General features: G+C 43.7%; 1 pseudogene; it reads right to left on the reverse strand.

The window, feature by feature from the left end:
* Window positions 1–1,258: 1,258 nt before the first annotated feature.
* LOC112644325 (aldehyde dehydrogenase, mitochondrial-like) lies at window positions 1,259–4,314 on the reverse strand (annotated as a pseudogene).
* Window positions 4,315–6,500: the final 2,186 nt, after the last annotated feature.

Below are 6,500 nucleotides of genomic sequence, written 5' to 3' on the forward strand. Positions count from 1 at the left end.
ACAAGCAGATTTTGAAAAAGAAGTACAATGTGACTCCAATTTTATTAAAAATATGTTTATATGCCTATTAGAAATCTCGAAGACTATCAATCTGGTAATAGTGCATACCTTTGGACAGTGATGTTAAAAATCATTTTCCCCTTTGCTTTTCCCATATTTCTAGACTTTCCACAATGTATGTTACTTTTGCATTAGGAAAAAAATGCAGTTAATATTTCTTTTAAAAGATAGAAGAAAAGAAAGCTATGGGCACATTTCACACCCTTTTTCAGTTATTCTCAAGGACAAGAAGGTGGTGTTGCTCTTCCTGGGCATATGTTTCTGATAATGGGGAAGATGTAGCGACTCCTTGCCCAATATTACAAGAAGCCTTAGGACATCCTTGGTTAAGAAACTATGTTGGCTCCATAGGACAATGCAAAAGTGACTGTTTTACAGTGTGACTTACTAGTAGCCAAAAGGATGTTTCAATTCTGGTGCTCTGTTGGGGTTTATTTTGTTAGAACTGTAATTCTTATAAAAAAAAAAAATAAAAGAACTGTTATTCTTTTTTCAGATGTGGTAACAATTACCACTTAAAGGAAGGCCTGAAAGCCTGCGATTGCAGTTCCAGACCTTCTGATAGTATGCAATCTTATCTTTCATTTTGGAAATAAGTTATTAACATGATTGTAATAATCTTCTTTCCATTGTTTTTATAAGGACTACACAGAGGTTGTGTTGAAGTCTGTATTTTAAATGCAAGTATTAAAAAGTAAAAATAATACTGGAAGGACTGAATGTCACATTCATAGATTAGCTTAAAACATGAAATTTAGGACCAGTGCCCCCATAATTTTATTATAAAGCAAAATTATAATAACTCATTACCCGTGACACAGCTAGTTTTGTTTCTTTAATCCTCATTATATATTTTTTTACAGTTTTAACTATGGTACATGAAAATGTATATTTTTGTTATGGTGCCTTACATGGTGAATTTTTTTAGATGTTGTATGGCAATTTTTTAGATGTTATATGTTCTTTTTTCTTTCTTCTTTTTCTTTAACTTTTTTTTAAAGCACATTTTTAAAAAATTTATTTACTAATGAGAGAGAGAGACAGAGACACAGGAGGAGGGAGAAGCAGGCTCCATGCCGGGAGCCTGATGTGGGACTCAATCCCGGGACTCCAGGATCGCGCCCTGGACCAAAGGCAGGAGCTAAACCGCTGAGCCACCCAGGGATCCCCATCTTTCTTCTTTCTTTTAACCAGAAAGTGAACAGCAGCATTGTTTTTAATGAGTTTTAGTCCAGAATACAAAGGAAGGCACTAGTTGTTGCCCCAACTTGTTAGTACAAGGATAAACAATAGCTTTTTGTTCCCCCACAAGGGCAAGTTACAGAAGGATACCAGATGGACAAGACATTTGAATCTAGTTTTGAAAAATCAGCCTGAAACCTAGCAGTAGTACTGTTGCAGGGTAAAAGGCTCTCCCTGTACTCTTCCTCGGATCCACCCCCATTTACCAATTCAAAATCTGGGACTTTCTTGATCAAGAGATTCTATGAGTGAATTTCTCTCTTGAGACTTTTCGTGTGCAAGTGTCATTTTTTTTGGTTTTGCTGCTGATGTCCTTGACCTCAGTCACTGGATGAGTGAGGGAGCTGGTGGAGTTCTTTAGGAGTTCTTCTGAGGCACTTTGATCATGACAGTTTTCACTTCTGTGTATGCCTGTAACCCATACTCTCCCAGCTCCCGGCCACTCCCAGACATCTTGTAGCCACTGAATAGTGACTGGGCCCCAAATACATCACAGCAGTTGATCCACACAGTGCCAGCTTGGAAGGCTTGGGACAGATAATTGGCCTTGTCCAAGTCCTTGGTGAAGACAGCTGCAGCCAGCCCATACTTGGAATTGTTGGCTCTCCCAACAACTTCCTCTATGGTCTTGAACTTCGGGATCTGCATCATTGTCTCAAAGATCTCCTCCTTGGCGATAGTCATGCTGTCTTGCACATCCCCAAACTCGGTGGGCTGGATAAAGTAGCCAAGGTCAGCAGGTGCCCCTCCACCACACAATAGTTTTGCCCCCTCCTCCTTCCCAGATTTGATATAACCAAGGATCTTCTTAAACTGAGTTTCATCCACCTGCGGCCCCTGCTCAGTCTGGTTGTCAAAGGGGTTCCCAACTACACGTGACTTGGTCCTGGCAACACTCTGCTCCACAAACTCAGCGTAAACATCTTCTTGCACAAAGGTCCGGTAGCCTGCACAGCAGCACTGGCCCTCGTTGGAAGAACAGGGCAAAGTGGGCCTGCTCTACGGCCCAGTTCATGTCTGTATCTGACATGATGATAGTGGGGGCTCTTTCCTCCCAGCTCCAGGGTCACTCTCTTGAGGTTACTGTTCCCTGCAGCAACCTGGACTAGGTGGCCAACCTTGGTGGAGCCTGCCACTTTGTCCCCATCCTCATGGGAGGCGATGGCAGCCCCAGCTGTGGGGCCAAATCCAGGAATAGTATTGACCAGCCAGGAGGAAAGCCAGCCTCCTTAATCAGGTTGGCCACATAGAGGGCGGCGAGCGGAGTCTGCTCAGCTACCCTCATCGCAATCACATTTCCGGTCGCCAGGGCTGGACCAGTTTCCAGGCTTGCATCAGGAGGGGGACGGTCCACGGAACGATCTGCCCGCACACCCCGACAGGTTCATGGCAGGTATAACTGAAAAGGTCCCCATCAATAGGAATGGTTTTCCCATGGTACTTATCAGGCCGGCCCGCACAGCAGCGGAGGCATCTGAGGACCGTGTGCAGATCACCAGGTAGGAGACGACAGGGCTTGTCGCCGCTACCCAGGGTCTCCGGGGCTCCAGGGAGGTCGGGTCTCGCTCGGAGAGGCCAGGCGGGTCGGCAAGCGGCCCCGGGTGAGCCAGCGGGAAGGCAACATCTTCCTGTCCCCTTCAGCTACCTGACAGAGGACTTCTCCGGTGGATGGCGTGATGGCGGGAACGTTTTCTTGCTGACAGCATCGTGCCACTCACTGCTTACGAAGATCTGGTTGTAGAAGACCTCAGGCTGCTGGGAGGCGGCGGCGGCGCGCGCGGGGCGGGAGCGGGCTCGCAGGCCCGAGCGCCGACGCTCTGCACCGCACTAATTTCTAACGGTTGCACCTGACGCTGGGTCTGGCAAGTACTCACAGTAGCATTCTGTAATGAATAGAACCAATGAATCAACTATGTTGCACCCCTGAAACTAACACAGCACTGCATGTCAACCAACTGTACTTCAATATTGAAAATGACAAAAAAAAAAAAAAAAAAAAAAGCAAACTAATGTATGATAAGTTACAAATACTGATTGAGTTCCTGCAGTATGGTTTATTGGGGCTATTAGTGACTAAGACAAAGTCCAGTTACTACTGAATCTGCATTCTAGTAGATGGAGACTGATGAATTTCCATGAGAAGGTTATTATTATTAGTCCCGTTTGAGGAACTGAACCACATAGAGATCACGTAACTGGCTCATGTTCATCCAACTGGCAGATGTTAAAGCAGAGATTCCAATCCACACAAGCTGACACTGGACTTGCGTTCTTAGCAATTGCTCCCCTGGTATCAACCACGTGCTCTGGCAGTTCAGAGGACTGGTCAATCAGAGCTTGACTTGTTATGTTTACTTGTCGCTGCTGTAACAAATTACCACATATTTAGTGGCTTCAAACAACACAAATTTATAATCTTCCAGTTCTGGAAGTCAGAAGTCCAACTCTGTTCCACTGGGTAGAAGTCAAGGTGTCAGCTGGTTGGTTCCCTCTAGAGGCTCTGAAGGGAGAATCTGCATCCGGTCTCTCAGCTTCTAAAAGCCATCTGCGTTTCTTGGCTCACCCCTTGCATCACTTCTTTTTTTTTTTTTTTTTTTAAGATTTATTTATTCATGAGAGACACACAGAGAGAAGCAGAGACACAGGCAGAGAGAGAAGCAATGTGGGACTCCATCCTGGGACCCCAGGATTACACCCTGGGCCAAAGGCAGGCACTCAACCCCTGAGACACCCAGGCGTCCCACGCCTTGCATCACTTTAACCTCATCCTTCATAGATCCACCTCTTGCTACTGACTTTGGTCTTGTCTCCCTCTTATAAAAGTCTTGTGAATACAATGTACCCACCTAGATAACCATGGTAGTCCCATCTCAAGATTCTTCTCAATCACATCTGCAAAGCCCCTTTAGTATATAGTATACATACTATGTGTTTAGTATATAAGGTAACACATAAACTGGTTCTGGAGATTAGGACATGGACATTTTTGGAGGATTTTATTCGGTCCACCATTGTGATTACTAGAAGAGCTAAAACTTGTGCTTTAGGACAAAGGTAGGATGGGGTGGAAATTTATTTTCTTAGTTCTGGATGCCAGAAGTCTGTGATCAAGGTGTGGGCAAGGTTGGTTTCTTTTGAGGCCTCTCTCCTTGGCTTGAAGTGGCCATCTTCTTTCTGTGCCTTCACAGTCATCTCTGGGTGCGAGTGTCGGTGTCCAGACTTCCTCTTAGAAGGGCATGGATCATAATGGATTAGGGCCTACTCAGATGCCCTCATTTTAACTTAATAACCTCCTTTAGAGACCTTATCACCAAACGTGGTTACTCTCTGAGTTACTGGAGGGTAGAATTTTGATATTTGAATTTGGGCACAATAGAATTCAGTCCATAACAGGCTTGAATAATACACCAACTCGGTCTCATGCTCTCAACAGCCCAGTTTTGGCAGATGAGAATGTGGTGGTGGAGAGCAGTTCCTCAGAGGAACTGAGGTCTCGAGCTGGCAAGTACAACAGGGAGGATTCACACATGGGGCTGCCTGCTCCAAAGGCCAAGTCCTCGCCAGGTTCAAGCTGCTAGGGCAACTGCAATGGCAGAGCTGGGCAGATGAGTGGCCTGTGGGTAGCGAGGAGACTAGCCTGAGGATGAGAGCGTATGTTGATTTGGGGGAAATAGCAGAGTGTGACCTGTGGAAGGCTTACAATCTGGAAGAGGCATAGAGTGATTTCGCAAAGAAGTCCTGGAAGAGGAGAGGCAGCACTTGAGATGGGTTATTTTCTGACTCTAGCCAGTTTCCCGTAGGCCCCACCTCACATCCACTCTTACCATAAACGTATACCAGGCAACTATTCAGTTCTTTCAAATGCTCTTTACAACCTCACAGTGAATCTGCAGCAGAAACTTGAATGAATCTCTCAAAACAAGATGTAATTTCACTGTTTGAACCTACAGTACTCTCCTGACCCCCTGACCCTAGATCACTGGATGGATGACAGCTGTACCTCTTTCTAACCCTGTGCCTTTAGAGGTTAATAATCTACTTCATCTCTCTCAATCTGCTCCTTAAATATTTATACTACTTTTTCAGCTTTTCTACCTGACAGAAGAAAGATGAAATGAAAAGGGACTGAAATAATTAAGTTTAAGCTGCTTTTTGAAGGCAAGACAACACATGAATTTTAACCTATATTCTCTCCTGTTCCCATTTATCATAAATGGCTGTAGTTTTGCTGATTCTAAGATTTCCCTCAAATTAACTTTCATCAGCCAACTTAGGAAAATAAAATTGAAATGCACTATTCTTACCTCTTCCAATTGGAATTAGTGCTAATGGGTTAAGATTTTAAGCATTTTAAAATACAGAGTGATCTGCAAATTATATAGCCAGGTTAGAACAGCTTATGTAAATTTTGGCAAATCATACAGCCAGTCCTCAACAGAATTATTGCCCTTTCAGACACTGGAACTTTTCCCTAAATGAAGAAAGGATTCCACTTTAAGGCTTCCTCTAGGGTACAGTGTAGGGGATGACACACCAGGCCTCTTGGTGCTAAACACAGATCCTCACTGGCCATGCTCCTCCACCATTTAACCTGGCCAGCGTTCTTCTAGAGCCCATGCCTGGGGAAAAGCATTTAGAGATCAACATTTTTTGCTATGAGAAATGGTATATTTTTAAGAGTCACAACCTTTTTATAAGTTCAATTTTTTCCATTTCTCACTTCTCTCATTATTGAAGACATCCCTCCATCTGTTTAAACTCTGTATTTTTGGGATCCCTGGGTGGCGCAGCAGTTTGGCGCCTGCCTTTGGCCCAGGGCGCGATCCTGGAGACCTGGGATCAAATCCCACGTTGGGCTCCCGGTGCATGGAGCCTGCTTCTCCCTCTGCCTGTGTCTCTGCCTCTCTCTCTCTCTCCCTGTGTGACTATCATAAATAAATAAAAATTAAAAAAAATAAATCAATAAACTGTATTTTTATTATTACTGAAATTTTTAGATAAATTATGTTTTTTCCTTATTTATTTAAATAAAAAATATTATTTATAAAAAGAAAAAAAAAACAGAAGTCAATGGGTTTTAAGTTTATCCTGATGCAATGTCAGAATGAGATAAAATAGAAGCCAGTCATATTTCCCTTAGAGTAGGGAACATTTCTATTCTCTCCTCCAACTCACTACTGCTATAGTAATTAGTTATG

The sequence above is a fragment of the Canis lupus genome, chromosome 32 (genome assembly GCF_003254725.2).
Source record: "Canis lupus dingo isolate Sandy chromosome 32, ASM325472v2, whole genome shotgun sequence".
Taxonomy (NCBI): Eukaryota; Metazoa; Chordata; class Mammalia; order Carnivora; family Canidae; genus Canis; species Canis lupus.